Genomic DNA, 21959 nt, shown 5'->3' with positions numbered 1-21959 from the left:
AATTTGTTTATATTATTTCTATTTTATATTTGGTTCTTTAAATATGATGATAAATTAATCATTTCATAATGTTATAATAGAAAAAATGGACGCAAGGACCTTTTAAACAAAGAAATGTTGATCTAAATATCCAAATATCAAAATTGAAATGATAAGGACTATTTGCGTAAGTAAAGCAAACAATAGGGACCTTTTACATCAAATTATACATATTTAACGGATGGATTTAACAGAATATGACGGAAAGGACCAATTCTGCAAGAAAGGTTTGAAATGAGGGTGTAAATAGCAGGTTCAAAACGATAGAGACCATTTTCGCAATGAGTACAAACGATAGGAACGTTTTTTTGCTAATCACCCGGTATCAAATTCTTTGGGTCTTGTAAAATACCTAAGCATGTGACATCTTTGAACTTGAGTAAATACAGAAATCCAACAATATTAAAAAGAAAAGGAAATGCACTAGGTAGCCAACAGTTTTCACAATAAAATATATAACACAGTAAATTGTCAATTTTAGGACTAATGGAAGGGTCTTTACTTTGCATGTTATCAACGTAATTCACATAGTGGATTTTTAAACATAATACTGTGCAAACAAATTATTGTATTTGACAAAAAAGAAAAAAATAATAAAAAAATAAAAGCAGTGTCCTTTCTTTTTTATGGATAACTCAAATAATTTACTAACATATGCGCCAAGGGGGAACAACCCACAGACAAATATTGGACTTAGAACAGAGTAGTGAACTTTGTATGAAGATTTCATAGCTGGAAAATAATCTAAGACAAGGCCTGCCACATTAATTTATTAAGGAACAGTAGTGGTCAGTCAACAGTGCAATTTCTATGAAGAACTTGCTCATAACTATAAAAAGATGTAAGACAAGGCCTACCATGTTATTTATTAATAAAGAAAGGCTGTGGCCCCCAAGGCACATCTCAACTGGCAAAGATGAGGGCGCTTTAAGGTTGGCAGATCAGAGGTCTTTATAGCTGGAAAATAATCTAAGACAAGGCCTGCCACATTAATTTATTAAGGAACAGTAGTGGTCAGTCAACAGTGCAATTTCTATGAAGAACTTGCTCATAACTATAAAAAGATGTAAGACAAGGCCTACCATGTTATTTATTAATAAAGAAAGGCTGTGGCCCCCAAGGCACATCTCAACTGGCAAAGATGAGGGCGCTTTAAGGTTGGCAGATCAGAGGTCTTGAGTTTGATTCCTGGAAGGCTCTTGGAAGGCAGATATTCTCCTGGAAGGCAGAAGCTCTACTGGAAGGTAATGTGCAAAGAGGGAAATGACTTGCTTGGGACTTTGACAGATCAGTTGGGGGAGCTCTTGAGCACTGGTCAGCTTGGGATATAACCTGCGGTTTAACTTGTCTGTAGCTTGAGAAGCCAAGGTGTACACTCCAGAATTTAGTCACTGTAAGGTGGATATCTGGATATCAAAAAAAAAAAAAAAGGGCTGTGACTCAATATGGGGGAGTTGTAACCAGTGAAAAATCATGAAATAGAATACGGGGAAGCAATATTAATCAAAAACATGGATTCCATTGCTCAAAAACAATTTAGGAACCCACATGCTACACTGTGCTCCAGAATATCAGCAAATACAAATTCTTGGTTTCCAATGTAGATGATAATAAAGACCATGAAAATATCATCCTCCATCTAGTCAGTTTGACCACTTACACCACCTTCAATTCATCCGCATAAAGAGTACCCATATGACTTGGGAAACAAAAACAATGCAAACTTATATGGGAGAGTTCTAACTGGTGCCACTACCCTATGATCACAACCACTGCATTCTGCATTCCATCTTTTACAACCGGTTCTTTCATTTTTGCCAAAAAGAGACAAGCACCATAAGATGCTTCAAAATATTTAGAAAATTAAGTTTAAGTTGACATTGATAAGGATTATTGGCTTGGTTTCCGTTCACAACCACTTTCATCTACAGAGAAGAACGGAGATTTCAAATACATGAGAACCAACCAATTATATGTATATCCGAAATTTCCAACTTTGATTACAATTTTAATGTGATCTTTTCCATTGCACCTCAGAATTCATGCTTTCCTCCTTTTCTCTCTAGTAGGAAAGAATGACCTTTGTGTGACAGAAATTTTATATGAATTCTCTCTTAATAGTCTGAAGCTAGAGGCAATGATACTAGAGAATGAAGAGTAGAAGAGAACAAGAATAAATCACACACGGCCTAATCTGGCTTTATGCTTTAACTTTTTGGCTAATGTGTATATATTCAAGTTATAAATTCTTTGTTGCTTGTTTATATGCAAGATAGAGCATTCACTTGTTCATGGCAGAATGTATTTTTGGGGACTTCAAAGGTATATTTAGGAGTTGTTAATGGGATATGTTATAACCTCAGGAAACAATTAGTCAATTCTTAATCTAGAATGATTTTCAAATGTCCTAGAAGTTAACAACACAAGACTGAATGCAAATAATTTTTTTTTTTTTTCCATGGCAAGTGACTCTTCTTTAACTCCATCTAGAATCAAGAGACTAACACTCTTCACATTAAACCCACAGCTACAATCTACAAATAGAAGTAACAATTTTTAATTCGCACCCTCTCTCTTTTATTATATCTCCTTTTACGATTTTTCTCTTCTTATAATTCTCACATACAATTTCATAGAAGCACACTAGCGCCATTTAAAAGAATAGCATGCTTATGTTACTTGTATGAAACTTCAAGACCCTGTTCCACATAATCCCAAGGTCCAAAATATGGCATTTGACATGTCCACTATATAGGTGAACCTTACACGATTTACTTAGATAAGATTAAGCAACGTAGTCTAGCTTATAGAATTAACATACTTGATAACAATAAAAAACCACTTGTTGGCAAATGAGGCCAATATACAGGGACTTGAAAAATTTTCTGCTTCATAAAACTGTAAGTGATTTGATTAATGTCTTGATTGTCTTCAATGGAAGAATTGCAGCACTTAGGATCACAAAATACAAAAGCAAAACACAACAGCATACCTTCCCGGCTTTCTTTGAGTGATTAGTTCCATAAGCTACAAAATCATTTCCGATAGTATTAGAAACAGCCTCCTCAGTTCCCTCAGCAATTGTTTTTCAATAATGCTAGATCTCTTCTTCTGCAAAACTTAATGAGAGCCATCAGCATGTTGTGGCTCATTTTCTTCGATTCAAGATCTGCAATCTCCTCAGAGTCCAATACATGCAGTGAAGGTGAAGATTCCATATCATCTGAGATGCCAGAGGAACCTCTTGAAAGATCTGGAACCTCCGCAGATACAGATGATTTTATTATGATGATAGAAGGATAAAATGAGAGAACGTAAGTGATTTCCACTTGAGATGCTAAAAAATGTTCCATTGCCTCCTCATAGTTTCCATTTTAAACAAATAGTAAGCGTATCTGTACATGCACAATAGTTCATCATCACAAACTTTTACGTATGCAATAAGTTCTAGGAACATTACATACATGATTACTTTACAGACGACTAGCTTAGAACATACAATAAAAATGCAGTCAGTCAACCTGTATCTGTTCTCCGGCCATTTAGCATTTCAGCAAGACTGATTACTCTCATAGTTTATGCCATTTACTATCATAGTTTATGTTCTCAAAAAATTAGAAACTGATTTATGCCATTTAATCTATCATAGTTTGCAAGACTGCATTAATAGGCATTGGAAATATACTTTGTTAGGTTTTTTCACATTACTAGGAAGTGTTCTTGAGATTTCAGATGTTCTTGGTAAGCCACAACAGCCTTTGAAAAAAGTAAACAAATTTTGCCAGTTTCAGCAATACTTTTTGCCTCAAGTGTATAAAAAGCAATGCGGTAACTATCTTGCTAGCTTGTCATATTCACTCGTACTCAGATTGCAGAATTCTTAGAATTATAGCATAGGATAAATACAATACTTCAGCCTACACATCTAAGCACAATTAATTACTTTACTAGCGCCATCTTCCCATTTTCCAGAAGCAAAAAAGAGAATATACACATGGTTTTGGTTTGAAAAGCTTCACGGAAAATATTCTAGGTCCATAGGAGAGAATTTAAAATATACACATGGTTTTGCTTTGAGTCGTCAGATCGTTTTAGGAAGCTGGTACTTGGACATCTCTTCTGGGTCCATAGGAGAGAATTTAAAATAGAAAAAATAATGAAGTTATCAATGACATAGTCTTGTGATAAAGATGTATTCGACATACTTGTGTTCCTGTCTAGTAGCAGTATTGACAAAATATCAACTCAAACTACCTCAGTTGCTATTGTAACTTCCCAATGCCAGCATCTTATATTTTCTGATCCTCAGATCAGCTTCATCCTAAATTAGGTTCTTGTAGCTCTAGTTTAAGGAATATTGGTCTTGCCAATTTCTTAGCTTTTGTGCAGTATAAAATTGTTGCAATGCAACTATTTTGATCTCGAAACCATCAATCATGGGTTTGTACATAGATATTCAACTTTCATCCCGAAGAAATCATAAGGAACATGCTTCTTTCTACGTGAACATATAAATTTAATTTTAGCAAACTTTTCTCTGTTGGTATTCTGACTGACACGTGTTTCAATTTAAAGAATTATCACTCTAAAGATTTGTAATGAACTCTACAATTGAGCAAAGCGTTAGACTGGCATTTTTAAGTTTGTTCCAAATATTCAGTTTCTCTAGTCCATTTGATGTAAGGTCAGCTGCTTTCAACATGTTATTATATCTTATTCATTCGTTTCAGTCTTGGTGTTCTAATAGAAATAACCTGAAAAGGTTGGTCTCTTCTTTAAAATTCTGATGGTATTGCGTTCCCAATTTAAACAAATCAACTTGATTGATATAGCAACATAGTACAGCTGAACTCTTTGGTGCCCAGAAGACCAAATGCCTAAACCTTAGGCATTCGCCATCTTACCCTAGAGTCAAGTGACATACCTTGCCCCGTGTAACACTACTGGATCCGGACATGACATGCACCGATGATAGATACCAATTAAAAGTCGGACCCACCATCAAGGCCACTACAAGTACAATACATCACTTTCTATATGTCATTTTTCTAATAGAATTTGGGCATTATCTCCCATGTAAACAGAAAATATCCAACCTGTGATCAATTTCACAGTACAACTCAATAAAGATAAGTCGAAACCTCAACTTTTACCAAGAAATAAAATGAAATGTACATATGAATACAAAATACATAATGAGCCCAATAACTATTTACAAGTGATGCAAAATCACATCTAGACATGAATATGTGCCCAAAACACTAACTACATGTTCTATGAAGTGAGTCATACTAACAAACTCTGTTATTTGGCTCTGACTCCAAAATCAAGGCTCAACTCCTAAAGATGCCCAAATACTCAACCGCCGCCTGATAAGGAAAAACGTGGGAAAATATATGAGTTGATAGCTCAGTGAGTGGAGAAGTTTAAAAATAAATATACTTTTTCTATTTTATATTTTTATCGAAAATCGAATTCATATCATTGAATAATTTACAAGATAAGATCATATAATTATAGCCAAACGTGAGACATTCACATAACGTCATAAAATATCATCTCAAAGTCAAGCTATAAATATCAACAGATAACTGTATCATAATCTTATCATATCCAATATCTTGAAAAATCCACAAAAAATGTACCCTCTGACTGAAATCTATAATCCTCCCCTTGAGCTAGGAACTTTCGTCACGGGCCTTTGGCCTCCTCCTTGAACGAAAGCCAATCTCTAAGACCTCTCATAATCAATTTTAGAACACGGCCTATGTAAACTATATGTACACGGTCAAAATCAATATTCGGTCAAGACCCCTCCGTGTAGGATAAAACACGGCCAAAGCCCCTCTGTGAACTAAAAGAAGTATATAATCATGAATACTTTTCTGGTCGATCTCGATATCACATATGCCTCACATACCATTTCATAAATGTACCACGTATAATCTTTGAAATTCCACATGTATCATAATAAAAGAGATTTCTTTAATAATCATAAAATCGAACACATAATTGCACATACTTTACTAATATACTTAATTTATAAATACCTTAAAAATGTTTAAGGTTTTTCCACTCACTAAACTATGTACCCCAAAATCAACTCAGTTGGTAAGCTGTTCCGATATCCGTATCGTCGTCTGAAATATGATATAATTTTTAAATCAATAATTAACTATTTTAAGAAATTTCATTAATTAAATAGGCGTACACAAACTTAATTATTTCATATTTAGGTGATTTGTAAAGTCTCTTTAATTACCAAAACTAATTTTTCTTTCATTTTACTCAATTTCCTAGTTTATTATATTTAACCTTTTCAATAAAATTGAATTTAATCTAACAATCTAACAACTATAAAATTAAACACAATCTTTCAATAAGTAACTTTTTTACTTACATTTCAAAATTGAGGAATTCATACCTAATAGTATAACCGACTTAATTCCTAACATTTTGACGAATTTTCCTTTTTCTTCTCCTTATTGGCTCGTTTTCTTTGTGTGTATAGTGTGTGTATTTGTTTTTAAATTGGTTTTGGGTGGAATTGGATTGATTTCACTCCAATTCCACCGCCTCATGTTATTTTATTGTTTTTTTTTTTTTATGTTTAACCATTATTTTACTTAATGTATTACAAAACTCACCCCTTTAAACGAATTTCGTCCTCGAAATTCGATTGATCAAGTATGAAAAAGTCGTGCATACTGAGAAAGTATCTGTTCTTCACTTTCGCATGTCGCTTCTTCTACGGCATGATTCCTCCACAAAACTTTAAACAAGGGAATAGTCTTACTATGCAAGACCTGTTCTTTTCTGTCCAATATCTGAACTGGTTTCTCTTCATATGTAAGATTTTTTTTTCAGCTCTATTAGTTGTGATTCTAAAACATGAGATGAATCTGAAATATACTTACAACATAGAATACATCATGAATTCTGAACAATTCCATTGGCAAAGCTAATCAATAAGCAACTGGACCGATGCGTTCAACAATCTCATATGGGCCAATATACCTTGGACTTAATTTACCTCGTTTATCAAATCTGATAACACATTTCCATGGCAACAATCGTAAGAAAATTCTATCCCTAATATCAAATTCAAGGTTTCTTCTGCATCTATTTGCATAGTTCTTTTGTCTATCTTGGGAAGTCTTTAATTTTTCTTTAATTATCTTCACTTTCTCAGCAGTAATCTGGACATATTCAGGACCCAATAACTTTCTTTCACCAACTTCATCCCAACATACTAGAGCTCCACATTTCCTACCATACAGTGCTTCAAAAGGAGCCATTTCTATACTCGAATCATAACTGTTATTATAAGCAAACTCCATCAAAGGAAGATGAGTATCCCAATTTCTTTTAAACTGTAGTACACAAGCTCGTAACATGTCTTCCAAAGTTTGAATATTTTTTTCAAACTAACCATCTGTTTGTGGATGAAAAGCTGTATTGAAATGAAGTTTAGTACCCATAGCTTTCTGCAAACTGGGCCAAAATTTAGAAGTGAAATAAGAATCTCTATCCGAAACAATAGATACTGGCGCCCCATACAAACTGATTATCTCATCAACATATATTTTTCCCAATTTATCCAACGAGTAGGTAACTTTAGTAGGCAAAAATCTGGCAGTCTTCGTCAATCTGTCTACAGTGACCCATATGTTGTCATGTCCACTCTGAGTCCATAGAAGTCCAAGTAGAAAATCCATAGTAATGTGTTCTCATTTCCACTTAAGAATGAGCAACGTTGGTAACAATGCTACTATTTTCTAACTATCTGGTTTCACTTGCTGGCAAATGAGACATCTACATACAAATTCAGCTATTTTTCTCTTCATTCCACTCCACCAATAATGTTCTTTAAGTACACGATACATTTTTGTATTACATGGATGCATCGCGTAAACTGAACTATGTGCCTCTTTTAGAATTTCTCCCTTCAATTTCGAATCATCTGGAAGACATAATCTGTTTCCCATAACTAATGCTCCGTCATCTCGAATGGTATAATTTGTATGCTTACCTTTACTAACTTCTTCTTTCAATTTGCTCAATACTGGATCTTGAGTTTGAGCTTCTCTAACTATGTTAATCAAAGTAGGCCTCACTTGGAAGTTGGCAAACAATGCTCCTACATTGGTAACTGATAATTGGACACATGAAGCTCTGAACTCACCAAACAAAGATGAACATACTGCATTAGTCTGGGTCATAGGACTCGATATTTTTCGATTGAGAGCATCAGCAACTACATTAGCCTTCCTTGGATGCTAATCAATCTTGTAGTCGTAATCTTTTATCAGCTTTAACCATCTTCTTTGCCTCAAGTTTAACTCATTCTGATCGAAAATATACTTTAAGCTTTTATGATCTGTATATATCTGGCATCGCTCGCCATACAAGTAATGTCTCCAAATTTTCAAGGTGAGGACAACTGCAGCTAGTTCTAAGTTATGTGTAGGATAACTCAGTTCATGTTTCTTCAACGCCTGGAAGCATACGCTATAACTTTCCCATTAGACCCCGACGTGAAGCATCACTACATATCACAAACTCTTCAACGGGAGATAGAAGGGTAAGAACTAGAGCTGACACTAATCGATTCTTTAATTCGAGGAAACTTCTTTCACAATCTTCATTCCAAACAAATTTAGCATTCTTTCTAGTCAAACTGGTCAAAGGCAGAGCAATTTTAGAAAATTCCTCTACAAAACGACGATAACAGCCTGCTAAGACAAGAAAACTTCGTATTTTTGTCACATTAGTAGGCCTTTCCCATTTGATCATTGCCTCAGTTTTCTGCGGTTCAACATAAATTCCCTCTGCTGATCTGACATGTCCCGAAAATATAACTTTATCAAGCCAAAATTCACATTTATTGAATTTAGCATATAACTACTTATCACGTAGAGTCTGCAAAATGATTCTGAGATACTCTGTGCGCTCATCATGATCTCAAGAGTACACTAAAATATCATCAATGAATACCATCACAAATTTGTTTGAATACGGGCAAAACATTATATTCATCATATCCATAAATGCTGCTGATGAGTTGGTCAACCCAAATGGCATCTCAAGAAATTCAAAATGACCATATCTTGTCCTGAAAGCAGTTTTTGGCAAATCACTGTCCCTGATTTTAAGTTGATGATATCCAGAACGTAAATCAATCTTTGAAAATGCTGTAGCACCTTGAAACTGATCAAACAGATCATCAATGCATGGCAAAGTATATTTATTACGAATTGTCACTTTGTTCAATTGTCTGTAATCTATGCACAGTCGCATGGTGCTATCTTTCTTCTTCACAAACAAAACTGATGCTCCCCACGGAGATACACTAGGTTTAATGAAACCCTTGTCTACCAACTCTTGTAACTGAACCTTTAGCTCTTTCAATTCAACTGGTGCCATTCTATATAGTGGCCGTGAAATAAGTATAGTTCCTGGAATTAGATTTATAGTGAACTCCATATCTTTGTCTGATGGTAAGCCTAATAATTCCTCTGGAAATACATCAGGAAAGTCCTTGACCATTGGGATGTCTTCAAGTTTTAGTTTTCTAGCACTCGTATCAATCACATAAACCAAATATGCATAGCAACCCTTGTTGAGTAATCTTCTATCATCAATAGCAAATATCACACAAGACAGTAAAATTCTGCGCTGTCCATTAAATGTAATTTCAGGCTGTCCTGACTGTCTAAACACAACCTCCTTTCGAAAACAATCAACTGAATCTCGATTTGTTGCTAGAAAGTCCATACTCAAGATAACATCGAAATCACGTATGTCAAGAGGTATTAAATTTGCCTTTAGCTCATTCTCCTATACTTTAATCCCACAATCTCGATATATACTGTTTGCTAATAATGATTCTCCTATTGGTGTACTCACTAACAAATAACTGCCTAGTGGTTCTGGCTTTTGATTTGCATATAAAGCAAATACAAATGACATAAAGAAATGTGTAGATCCAGAATCAATCAAAATATAAGCATTTCCATAAAAAATGGACAACATACCCATGATAACATCTGGTGACTCCTTTGTCGCCTGTTGAGTCATAGCAAAAACTTTACCTTGGGTCTTCGATCGTCTTGCCTGACCTTTTGATTTCGTACCACTACCGCTTGTAATATTAGGCTGGGCTACACTATTTGCACCTGTTCTGTTAGCTGAATCATCTCTCTGAGTCTAATTCTGTCTTGTATTACCAACACTCTGCTGAGGAAACATCTTTTGTGCCACGCCACCCTCCTGGAATACAACCGGGCAGTTCATTTTTAGGTGTCCTTCTTGGCCATAGCGATAGCAAACACCAACTCTTTTGAACTTTAAGCACTCTCTAGGATGAGATCTTTCATATAACTGGCAAGAAAGAAATCTGGCACTAGTAGAACTCTCTCCCTATCTCGGAGTAAATGATCCCTAGGAAAACCCTGAGTATAAGTACGATTGGCCAATGGCTGTTGTATAGTACTGGGACTGAATCTAGGACCCTGACTTCCTCGGAATTGAGATTTGAATTGACCTGAACTGGATACACCAGGTCGAAATCTTCTACTGTCCCTCCGTGGTGGTCTATAGCTAGAAGCACTCGCCATTGTCTGACTACTGTTTGCTCTGAACATTATCTGCTCTCTACCACTTGGCATATCAGAAATGCTCTTTTCTACTCTCAAAACTGATTCCACCAATTTGCTAAATACATTCCAGCCTGTAGCTGTTATTACTGACCGGATCCCTTCTCTTAACCCATTTTCAAACCATCTGCATTTATCCATTTCGTTGCTTACCAGAACTTGGGCATACTTTGAAAGTTCAATAAATTTAACCTGATATTCTGCAACTGTCATATGCCCTTGTACTAGCTTCAAAAATCCCTCCTGCTTTGCATCTTTATAGGATCGAGGGTAATAGGCATCATAAAAGATACGCCAAAAATCTGTCCAAGTGATGATGGAAGGGTCTAGTTATGTGCTCCATACCGATTGCCACCAATCATATGCACCATTTTCTAATAAGAAAGTAGAAAGGCACAACTTTCAATCCTCCGAGCAACCCATAACATCAAATACCCTCTCTATCTTGGTCATCCATGCCTGCGCAACTGCAGATCGGCTGTGCTAGTGAAAACTTTAGCCCCTAATTTTGTAGCCCTCTCAATACTGAAATCTCTGTCAGTACTACGCATAGCCGAGGCAACAACAATAGCAATTCTTTCAACAGTCATAGGATCAATTCCAATCACATTTCCCTATCTCCATTGTTCAGGAGGCTGGTGAACTGATTCATCTACTCTCTCGGGCTCTCTTAGTTCATCTCTATCAAGAGCAATGTGAGATTCGGGCAATATATCTTGGAGCTTTCGAGTTTTGACACCACAAGGCATTACTCACCTACAGTTATGCATGGTATGCTAAACATCAGAATGTATGCATGTACAATATAAACCCATGAACTCTAATGTATGCTCTAATACCAAACTGACACGCCCCGTCCCGTGTAACACTATGGATCTGGACGTGGCATGCCCGATGATAGTACCAACTAAAAGTCGGACCTACCATCAAGGCCACTACAAGTACAATATATCACTTTTTATACATCATTTCTCTAACAGAATTTCAGCATTATCTTCCCTGTAGATAGGACTAACCAACCTGTAATCAATTTCACAAAAATCCCAAACTATATCATAACACAATAAAGATAAACGAAACCTCAACTTTTACCAAGAAGTAAAATGAAATGTATATGTAGATACAAAATACATAATGAGCCCAATAACTATCTATAACTGATGCAAAATCACATCTAGACATGAACATGCATCCCAAAATACTAACTACATGTTCTATGAAGTGAGTCATACTAACAAACTCCGTCATGTAGCTTTGACTCCAAAATTAAGGCTCAACTTCAAAAGATGCCCAGATACTCAACTGTCGCTTGATAAGGAAAAACGTGGGAAAATATATGAGTTGATATCTTCGTGAGCAGAGAAGTTCAAAAATAAATATACTTTTTCTATTTTACATTTTATCGAAAATCGAATTCATATCATTGAATAATTTATAAGATAACAACATATAATTATACCCAACGTGAGACGTTCACATAACGTCATAAAATATCATCTCAAAGTCAGGCTATAAACATCGACCAATAACTGTACTATAATCTCATCATATCCAATATCCTGAAAAATCCACAAAAAATGTATCCTCTGAATGAAATCTATAATCCGCCCTTCGGGCTAGGAACTTTCGCCAAAGGCCTTTGGCCTCCTCCGTGAACGAAAGCTGGTCTCCAAGACCTCTCATAATCAATTCTAGAACACGGCCACCAATATCCGATCAAGACCCCTCCATGTAGGATAGAACATGGTCAAGGCCCCTCTATAAACTAGAAGAAGTATATAATCATGGGTATTTTTTTGGTCGATCTCGGTATCATATATGCCTCACATACCATGTCATAAATGTACCACATATAATCTTTGAAATTCCACATGTATCATAATAAAAGAGATATCTTTAACAATCATAAAATCGAAACATAATTGCACATGCTTTACTAATATACTTAATTTATAAATACTTTAAAAATGTTTAAGATTTTTTCACTCACAGAACTATGTAAGCTAAAATCAACTCGGTTGATAAGCTATCCCAATATCCGTATCGCCGCCTGAAATATGATATGATTTTTAAATCAATAATTAACTATTTTAAGAAATTTCATTAATTAAATAGGCGATATCCAAACTTAATTATTTTATATTTATGCGATTTATAAAGTCTCTTTAATTACCAAATCTAATTTTTCTTTCATTTTACTCAATTTCCTTGTTTATTATACTTAACCCTTTCAATAAAATTGAATTTAATCTAACAATCTAACAACTATAAAATTAAACATAAACTTTCAATAAGTAATTTTTTACTTATATTTTAAATTTGAGGAATTCAAGCCTAATAGTATAACCTACTTAATTCATAATAGGTTGGCGAATTTTCCTTTTTTTCTTTCTCTTTTCCCTCTTCTTCTTTCTCTGTCGCTCGTTTTCTTTGTATGTGTAGTGTGTGTTTTTGTTTTTAAATTGGTTTTGGGTGGAATTGGATTGATATCACTCCAATTCCACCGCCTCATGTTATTTTATTGTGTGTGTGTGTGTGTGTTTTTTTTTTTTTTTTTTTTTTTTTTTTTCCCTTTTTTTTTTTTTTTTTTTATTTATGTTTAACCCTTTTTTTTTTTTTTTTTTATTTATGTATTACATCAAGCCAATGTGATTGTGCGAGAAAACATTTTTCCTCAAAGTTTGTTACAAATAAGTGAGCAACCAGCAAGTACATCACTCAATAAGATGTGCCCATCACTGGATCAAACTGGAAACTTATACGTGGGTTAGAAACTTACAATTCTTGATGTTAATTTCTTACAAGTTGAGTGCACCCGATAGACTTGGATGAGACTTGGATGAGAGAAACAAAAGATTTGAAGAGCATACAACTACCTTATATGAATTGACTGCTCCTTCGAGGCTCGAAGGCTTGAATCTTCTGGTGGAAGTAATTTGAACAAAGCCAGTGCTTCCTCAAAATCACCAAATTCTGTTAGTCGTACGATCTGCGGGATAAAATAAACTATTTTCATGGAATTTTTATTAGGTTCAATAGTGATAGGTTTTCTAGGATTTCTCAACCACTTGGCCCCCATTGAAAATGTAACATTCATTTCATATAATAAAATCTTCTTTGTTCGAAAAGTCAGAGAACTGGAGGGCAGTAATATTTATAACTTCAATTTGTGTTATGCTTGATGTAGAGTCATTCAGCTCTATGAACAAACCATAATGAAATTGTTGATACAACATTGATACAGAATTATAAGTTGTTTTAGATACCTGGCTTCTAGAACTAGTCATCGCTTAAATAATAAATGTACATACCGAAGGAAGCTTTTCTGAGAACATCAAGTTTATATTGGTTCCTAACACCAAGTTCCGAACACATTGCCATTGCAATCATAAAAACCTTCGTAACGAAACACAATTCTGGAATTGCATAAAAAAAAAGCGCCTTGGATTTTCTAGATAGCGTTCTAGAACTGTGCGCCAAGAAGAAGAGGAAACAAGCCATAAACAGAATTGTCTACTGTTGACATAGTCTAAGCAAAATTCAGAGATCCATTGCTGGAACAATAAGGCAGCAGTTCTCAAGGCTATTGAATCTGTTTTCCATCTCTATATATGATATACAATTATAATCAATAAACCTAATAGATAAAAACTAAACTACCCTTACTTATAAAATACAAAGAATAAAGGTTATACACACACACACACACATCCCTCGTCAAACTCATGATGGTTGAACCAGATTGAGTATGCCCAACAATTGCAGAAATCAGACAACTGTATGAGATTTTGTGAAAAAGTCAGCAAGCTGTGTCGTAGAAGAGGTGTGAGGAAGCAAGATGGAGCCCGCCAAAAAATAATGACGCACAAAGTGGCAGTTAATCTCAATATGCTTAGTACGCTCATGAAAAACTAGGTTTTTAGCAATCTGAATAGCGCTCTGATTGTCAATATACATGGGAGTAGCACTAGATGGTAGTATGCCAAGCTCATCAAAAAGTCCTCGAAACCAAATAATTTCAACAGTAGTAAAAGCCATAGCTCGATACATAGACTGAGCAGAAGATCTAGTGATTGCTGATTGTTTCTTTCTTTTCCAAGATAGTAGGGATTTACCTAAGAAAATGCAATAATCGATAGTAGATTTCCTATCTGAAGGATCACCAGCCCAATCAGCATTAGATAATGCTCTAAGAGTTAGATTAGATGTTGAAGACAATAATAAACCATGATAGAGAGTGCCTTGTAAATATCTCAATATACTTAAAATAGTAAACCAATGTGATGTTCTAGGAGCAGAAGCAAACTGGCTTACTATATGCACAGCATATGTAATATTAGGTCGAGTGATAGTAAGATAAACAGGAGATCCTATGAGCTCCCTATATCTTGTTGGATCGGTGAAAAGCTCTCCATCATCAGATGTAAGCTTATGATTTATCTCAACTTGAGTATCGACCTGTCGTTCATTAGTTAAGCCAACATGAGAGATAATATCGTTGGCATAGTTAGACTGAGATAAGATATATCCACGTGGAGAGTAAGCAACCTCTATATCAAGAAAATAACGCAAATATCCCAAGTCTTTCATCTTAAAAACTTTCTGAAGCTCAAATTTGAGAGACCTTGATCATCATCGCCAATAAGATCATATCATCAACATACAATAACGTAATAATGCATCCAGTTGAAGTATGTCACAAGAACATAGCAAAATCATTATCAGAACAGTGAAAACCAATATGTACTAATGTAGAACTAAATTTCTCAAACCAAGCTCGAGGAGTTTGCTTCAATCCATATAAAGTGCGACGTAGTTTGCAAACTTGACCTGTGTTGTGTAGAGACTAGGTGGGGGTTTCATATATACTTCCTCAATATGCCATCGTCGAATTGAAGAAATTGAGATAAGAGTATGTATGGTCTTCATTTGGGCAACTGGAGCACAAGTCTCATCATAATTAATTTCATGTTCTTGAGAGTATCCTTTTACAACAAGGCGAGCCTTATATCTCTCTGAACTGCTATCAAATCGAGTTTTAATCTTGAAGACCCATTTACAACCAATCACATGCTTATTTTCTAGCAAGAGACCAACTTCCAAGTACTTGTCTTTTGAAGTGCATGAAGCTCTTCTTTAATAGCAATTCTCCAATTTCGATCTAATATTGCATCTTTATATGATTTTGGCTCAACATAAGAACGAAAGATTAGACAAAAAGTATAATAAGGGCAAGAAAAGAAACTTAAAGGACTACACTCATTAGGTGGGTATCTTGGATGAGTTGGATATCGAGGAGCTATGATGCTCGTACTCGGGTACGGATACGTATCTAAGTGTCGGATCTTTTATTTTCTAAAATGTAGGATACGGGGATATGGTTAAAAAGAATTCAAATTTCGGACACGGGTACGTGGGTAAGTCTTTCAAGCTTCAATTTTTTTTTATTAACCCAAGATTTCATTTTGAATAGACCAAAATCAATAGTTCACAAAAAAGGAAATGAGTATTAAATAGGATGTTAAGACTAATAAAATACAATTTTGTGGTTTAGTTTTCAATTATAAGAAACGGGAAAGAAAAGGAAAAGAAAAAAAAAGAAGTAAAAAAGGGCGAAGTGTCCGGTTTAAATTTGGAGGATCCAACACATATTCCATACCCATACCCATGTCGTGTCGTGTCCGACACAGGTACTCCAACCATTTCGAAGAGTCCGAGCATCAAAGCCGAGGAGTGCTTGGTTGTGGAGTTACAACATCCAAGGAGTCCATTGAGAGTGATCCATCAGAGGGTTGGAGTTTAGATGCTAAATCTTGTAAATTCCTGCATGAATACATTTGATGAATAGGAGGACGACAAATAAAAGATAAAGGATTATGTAAGTCCATACTAGTAGAGACAGCATCATTGAGTTCCTCAGCTGTAAACGGGTCAATGTAAATAAGACCTTTTTTTCTTGGTCTAGAAGAGGACTTGGGAACTTGATAATATGATAATTTTTCGAGAAGCACAACATGTTTGGAAAGAAAAATGCGATCTGTCTCTGGGTGATAACAACGATATTCTTTTTGTTGAAGACCATAGCCTAAAAATACACGTAACAGAGAACGGGCAGATAATTTTGTACGATTAGATTTGGGCAACAAAACAAAACATGCACAACCAAAAACACGAAGAAGATCATAATGTGGTGAAATTCCATGCTAACGTTCATATGGAGATACACTTCCTGTAACAATAGTTATGCGATTAATTAAATAAGCAACTGTGTGGATAGCCTCACTCCAAAAACACGAAGGAACAGAACTAGACATGAGCATATAACGAGCAGTATCAACAAGATGTCTGTTTTTGTACAGCCATCCAGTTTTGTTGAGGTATATTTGTGCAAGACAGCTAATGAATAGTGCCCTCAGAGTCAAGTAAGTTTTGAAAGGCATTAGACAAATACTCGCCTCCTGAGTCACATTGAAAACATTTGACTGTGGTTGAGAACAAAGTTTTTACCATAGCAAGGAATTTAACATAAATACCATAAAACCCAAATCTATTGCTCATCAGATAAACCTAACAATATCGAGAAAAATCATCAATAAATACAACATAATAGTGTGAACCTCCCTTTATAGGAATCAGTGACTTTCCCAAACATCAGAATGAATTAGTTGAAAAGGTGCAATAGTAGAGGAAGCATTAATATTAAAAGGCAAACTACGTGTTTGCCCAAATGGCAACCAACACAATAAAAAATATCTGTTACTTTTATTGTAGAGCTCAACGATCATTTATGAATCATAAATTGTAGACGAGAACTAGAAACATGACCCAATCGAGAATGCTATAAATGAAACAAACTAGACCTAGATATTGAATGTTGAAGAAATGACTCAGTTGATAAAGCAGTAGCAGAAGGAGATGCAGGTAAAGACAAAGAATTAAGCAGATAAAGTCCACCATCTCTATGGCCTGTCCCAAACTGCCTCCCGGATGTGTGATCTTCTACAAGGCAATGATCACGTAAAAAAATGACATTAAGACCAAGGTCAGTTAATTTTCCAATAGACAAAAGGTTTATGTGAAGATTAGGTACATGATAAACATTAGAAAATGTCCATATAGGTTGCGAAACAGTGTCTGTACATTTCAAAAGAGCATAAGAACCATTTGCAACCTGAACAGACATTGGCAATTTGGGTATAGAACAATTTTTCAAAAGGGACATGTGCGGAGTCATGTGATGTAAGGCACTTGAATCAAGAATCCATTTAGTAGGGTTACCTGAACTAGTCATATAAGATGCATCTATATTGGACGCAATGTAATACCTTATTATTAAAAAAAAAAAGAGAGAAAAGTCAAACAAAAAAAAAGAACTAAAAATAAAAAAAAAATAAAAAAAAATGAGGCGGTGGATTGACCCAAGTTAAAAACATATCCAATTACACACACAACACACATAACACACACAAATGAAAGAAAACAGAGAAGAAACGAGAAAGAGAAAAAGAGAGGGAAAAGAAAGGAAAAAGAAGGAAAAAAAAAAGGAGAAGAGGAAGAAAAAAATAGGAAAGTTCACCTATGCTGTTAGAAAATAAGTGGTCTACATTATTATACTTGAATTCCTCAATTTTGAAAGGTAAGTAAAAAGTTACTTATTGTTAAGTTATGTTTGATTTTATAGTTGTTAGATTGTTAAACTAAATTCAATTTTATTGAAGGAGTTAAGTATAATAAACTATGAAATTGAGTAAAGTGAAAGAAAAATTAGTTTTAGTGATTAAAGAGACCGTGAAAATTGCTTAAACGTGAAATGATTAAGTTTGGGTATCGCCTATTTAATTATTGAAATTATTTAAAATAATTAATTGTTTATTTAAAAATTATATCGTATTTCAGGCGACGACACTGACATCAGAACAGCTTACCAATTGGGTTGATTTTGCAAACATAGTACTGTGAGTGGAAAAATATAAATATTTTTAAAGTATTTATAAATTAAGTTTATTGTTAAAGTATCTGCAATTATATGTAATTATGTGTTCGAATTATATGATTTTTATGGAAATATCTTTTATTATGATACACATGGGATTTCAAAGATTGTATACGTTACATTGTGAATTGGAATATGAGATATGATTTTGAGATCGACTAGAAAAGTACCCGTGATTATATATTTTTCTAGTTCACTGAGGGGCCTTGGCCGTGTTCTATACTACACTAAGGGGTAATGGACCGGGGATGAAGGGGTCTCGACCGTGTACATATAGTTCACTGAGGGGCCTTGGCCGTGTTCTAGAATTGATTTTGAGAGGTCTTTGAGACCGACTTTCGTTCACAGAGGGGCCAAAGGCCCGTGACGAAAGTTTTTAGCCCGATGGGAGGATTACATATTTCAGTCAGAGGGTACATTTTTGGTGGATTGTTCAGCACGTTTGATGTGATGAGATTATAACATGGTTATCAGCTAGTGTTTATATCCTGATTTTTAAGATGATATTTTTATGACATTATGTGAATATTTCACTTTTTGGTTATAATTACATGATGGTAGCTTGTGAATTATCAAATGGTATGAATTTGATTTTCAATAAAAATATATAAATGAAAAAGTATATTTATTTTGAACCTCTCCACTCACTGAGTCATCAACTCATATATTTTCCCACAATTTTTTCTATAGGTGGTAATTGATTCTTTTTAGCTGGAAGAGCCTAATGATTTCGGAATGAGAGCCACACGACATGTTGAATATTATAACTCATATTGATGAAGCACGAAATAAATATTTTGGGCCCATCGCATTATGTTTTACATAAGCATTTGATTTTGTTGTATTTTTGAAATAACTCATAGTCAGCCTTGGTGATAGATTTGACATCTAGTCAGCATCTATCATCGGCGCACGTCACGTTTCGGGTTCACTAGGGTGATTCGGGACGGGTCGTGTCACGCAAGTGAAGCATTAGATGCTAGAGAAGTGCCAAAAATTCGAGATATCTCTATTGCTACAAGTGAAGACAAGTTCGAAGAAGTGCTATCTTGGCTAGAAGGTGTAAGAGATTATGCATTTGGCATTACTAAAGAAGTGACTGCAGCCAATGGTTGAGGCTTGTTAACTTGCATTCGATGAATTTGTCCTCCTTGAAAGTGTTTGCTTTGCAATTGTGGACAATCCTTTTTCCAATGACCCATTTTGTGACAATATGCACATTCATCTTGAAATGCCCTAGATTTATTTGACATGCCATTATTTGGATTTAGCCATTTATAATTCGAATTATTGCCCGTAGTAAAAACCTGTGATGATATAGACTTGCTAAGACCAGATTGAGAATTTTCTGTCAAGGACTTCAAACACGTTTCTTTAGCAAGCAACTCAGAAACAGCTGAAGATAAACAAGGTAAAGTATTTCTATGTATCGTAGAGCCATGAACAGCTTCTAAATAAATTTTAAGAGCCATCATGAATTCTACTAATCTCTGTTCTTGACATAATTTCTTATAAGCATCAGAGGATACAAGTTCTGGAGGATCCATCGGTGCAAATTGATCCTAAATTGTTGTCATATAAGAGAAATTTTTTTGAATTTAGCATTCACCTTTTTTTACCTCTCTAATTTCCATCTTAAGTTGGTATCTACGAGCAAAATTGGATTGTTGATACAAATTTTTCAAATAATCCCATGCATTTCCTGCTAATTCAAATTTCAAGAGCTGACACCAATTCAACCATCAACTAAATTATTAATCCAAGTCATTATCTTAGCATTGTTGGATACCCATTTCTTATTAAGTTTCGCATATGTTTCATCCTCCAGATTAGGTTGCATAGTTGTACCATCAATAATATCCCATAAATTTTTTCCAATCAAGAGATTTTTCATAGCAAACTTCCAATATGTATAATTTAGCCATGAAGATGAACTGAAATTACTCTCATATCATCAGAGGAAGAATCGATGTTGCAAAATCACAATTTGCAACAGAAGAAGAAGAAAAATACCCAACAAATTTAAAGGAAGTTACCAAATAAACTGAACCAAAATAAAACCAGAATTTCTTCTTGTAAGTTTACCAACAGCAGCTCTAGAGCATAAAAAGGCAACACATGATTAAACTTCCAAAGGAGAAAGAAAAATTCTACACGGCTCAAAGGAAAAAAATCAAGGGAGTGGAGATGATTGAGATTACACTTAGAGGTTGTTCCTCTTGATCGACAGCTCAATATCATACAGAAGATTTTTCTCTCTCCTCTCAAGTTTCTTTATGTTCATTATAAAGAAGAACAAATGATAAAGAAGGACAGATGTTCTGCTGTAAGAAAAATACTGTGTATTACAATTGTTTGGCTTTTGTACACAAATTGCAATGAGGGCAGCAAGCTATATATATACATAAACCAAAAAAGCTATACTAGGAAACCTATTAATAGTGAATCAATATACAAGGAATAGCAGCAAATTTATAGCAACCGTGTCCATGATTTGTTCCTATAGATTGGTTGATTATCCATGATTTTAGAGATGAGATTAACAGTCCATGATTTGCTCCTGTAGATTGGTAGTCTGACCAAGATTATAGGGCTAAGATCAAGGATCCTTTTCACGCCCCCGCAAGACGGTGCTTCCATCGGCAACACCGATCTTGGTGCGAAGCTCTTGAAAGCGAGTCTTTGAAAGAGCCTTCGTCATGAGATCCGCAAGTTGATCACGGGTAGATATATGAGATACATTGAGCAGGCCTTTGTTAACATAGTCCCGAACAAAATGAATATCAATGGCAATATGCTTCATGCGGGAATGTTGAATAGGATTTAAGCTGAGCTGAGTGGCACCAATATTGTCACAGTATAATTTTGGTATAGCAGGGAGAGTCACCTGTAGTTCTTGAAAGAGGGAAGTAAGCCATGCTATTTCCGAAGCAGTAGTCGCAAGAGCACGATATTCAGCTTCGGTGGAGGAGCGCGCAACAGCACGCTGTTTTCGTGTGCTCCAGGATATAGGATTGTTGCCAAGATAAATGATGTAGGCTGAAGTGGAAGTTCGGTCATCCATATTGCCTGCCCAATCAGCATCAGAGTATGCAGTGAGATGAAGACCTTGAGTTTTGCGAAGCTGTAGACCATGATAAAGAGTCGCTTTGAGGTATCGCAATAACCGTTTAGCTGCTGTCCAATGTGTCACCATTGGTCTATGCATAAACTGAGCAAGGCGAGAAATCGGGAAAGCAATGTCAGGTCTCGTAAGAGATAGATATTGA

The 21959-nt window shown here is 35.1% G+C and overlaps 1 pseudogene; it reads right to left on the bottom strand.

Moving 5' to 3' along the window:
- The window catches only part of LOC111375261, a 7902-nt pseudogene extending 4469 nt beyond the window's left edge, over positions 1-3433 (bottom strand).
- Positions 3434-21959: the final 18526 nt, after the last annotated feature.

The sequence above is a fragment of the Olea europaea genome, unplaced genomic scaffold (assembly GCF_002742605.1).
Source record: "Olea europaea var. sylvestris unplaced genomic scaffold, O_europaea_v1 scaffold1353, whole genome shotgun sequence".
Classification (NCBI taxonomy): Eukaryota; Viridiplantae; Streptophyta; class Magnoliopsida; order Lamiales; family Oleaceae; genus Olea; species Olea europaea.
Note: the sequence above shows the minus strand (reverse complement) of the source record. Positions and strands in the feature narration are given on the sequence as shown.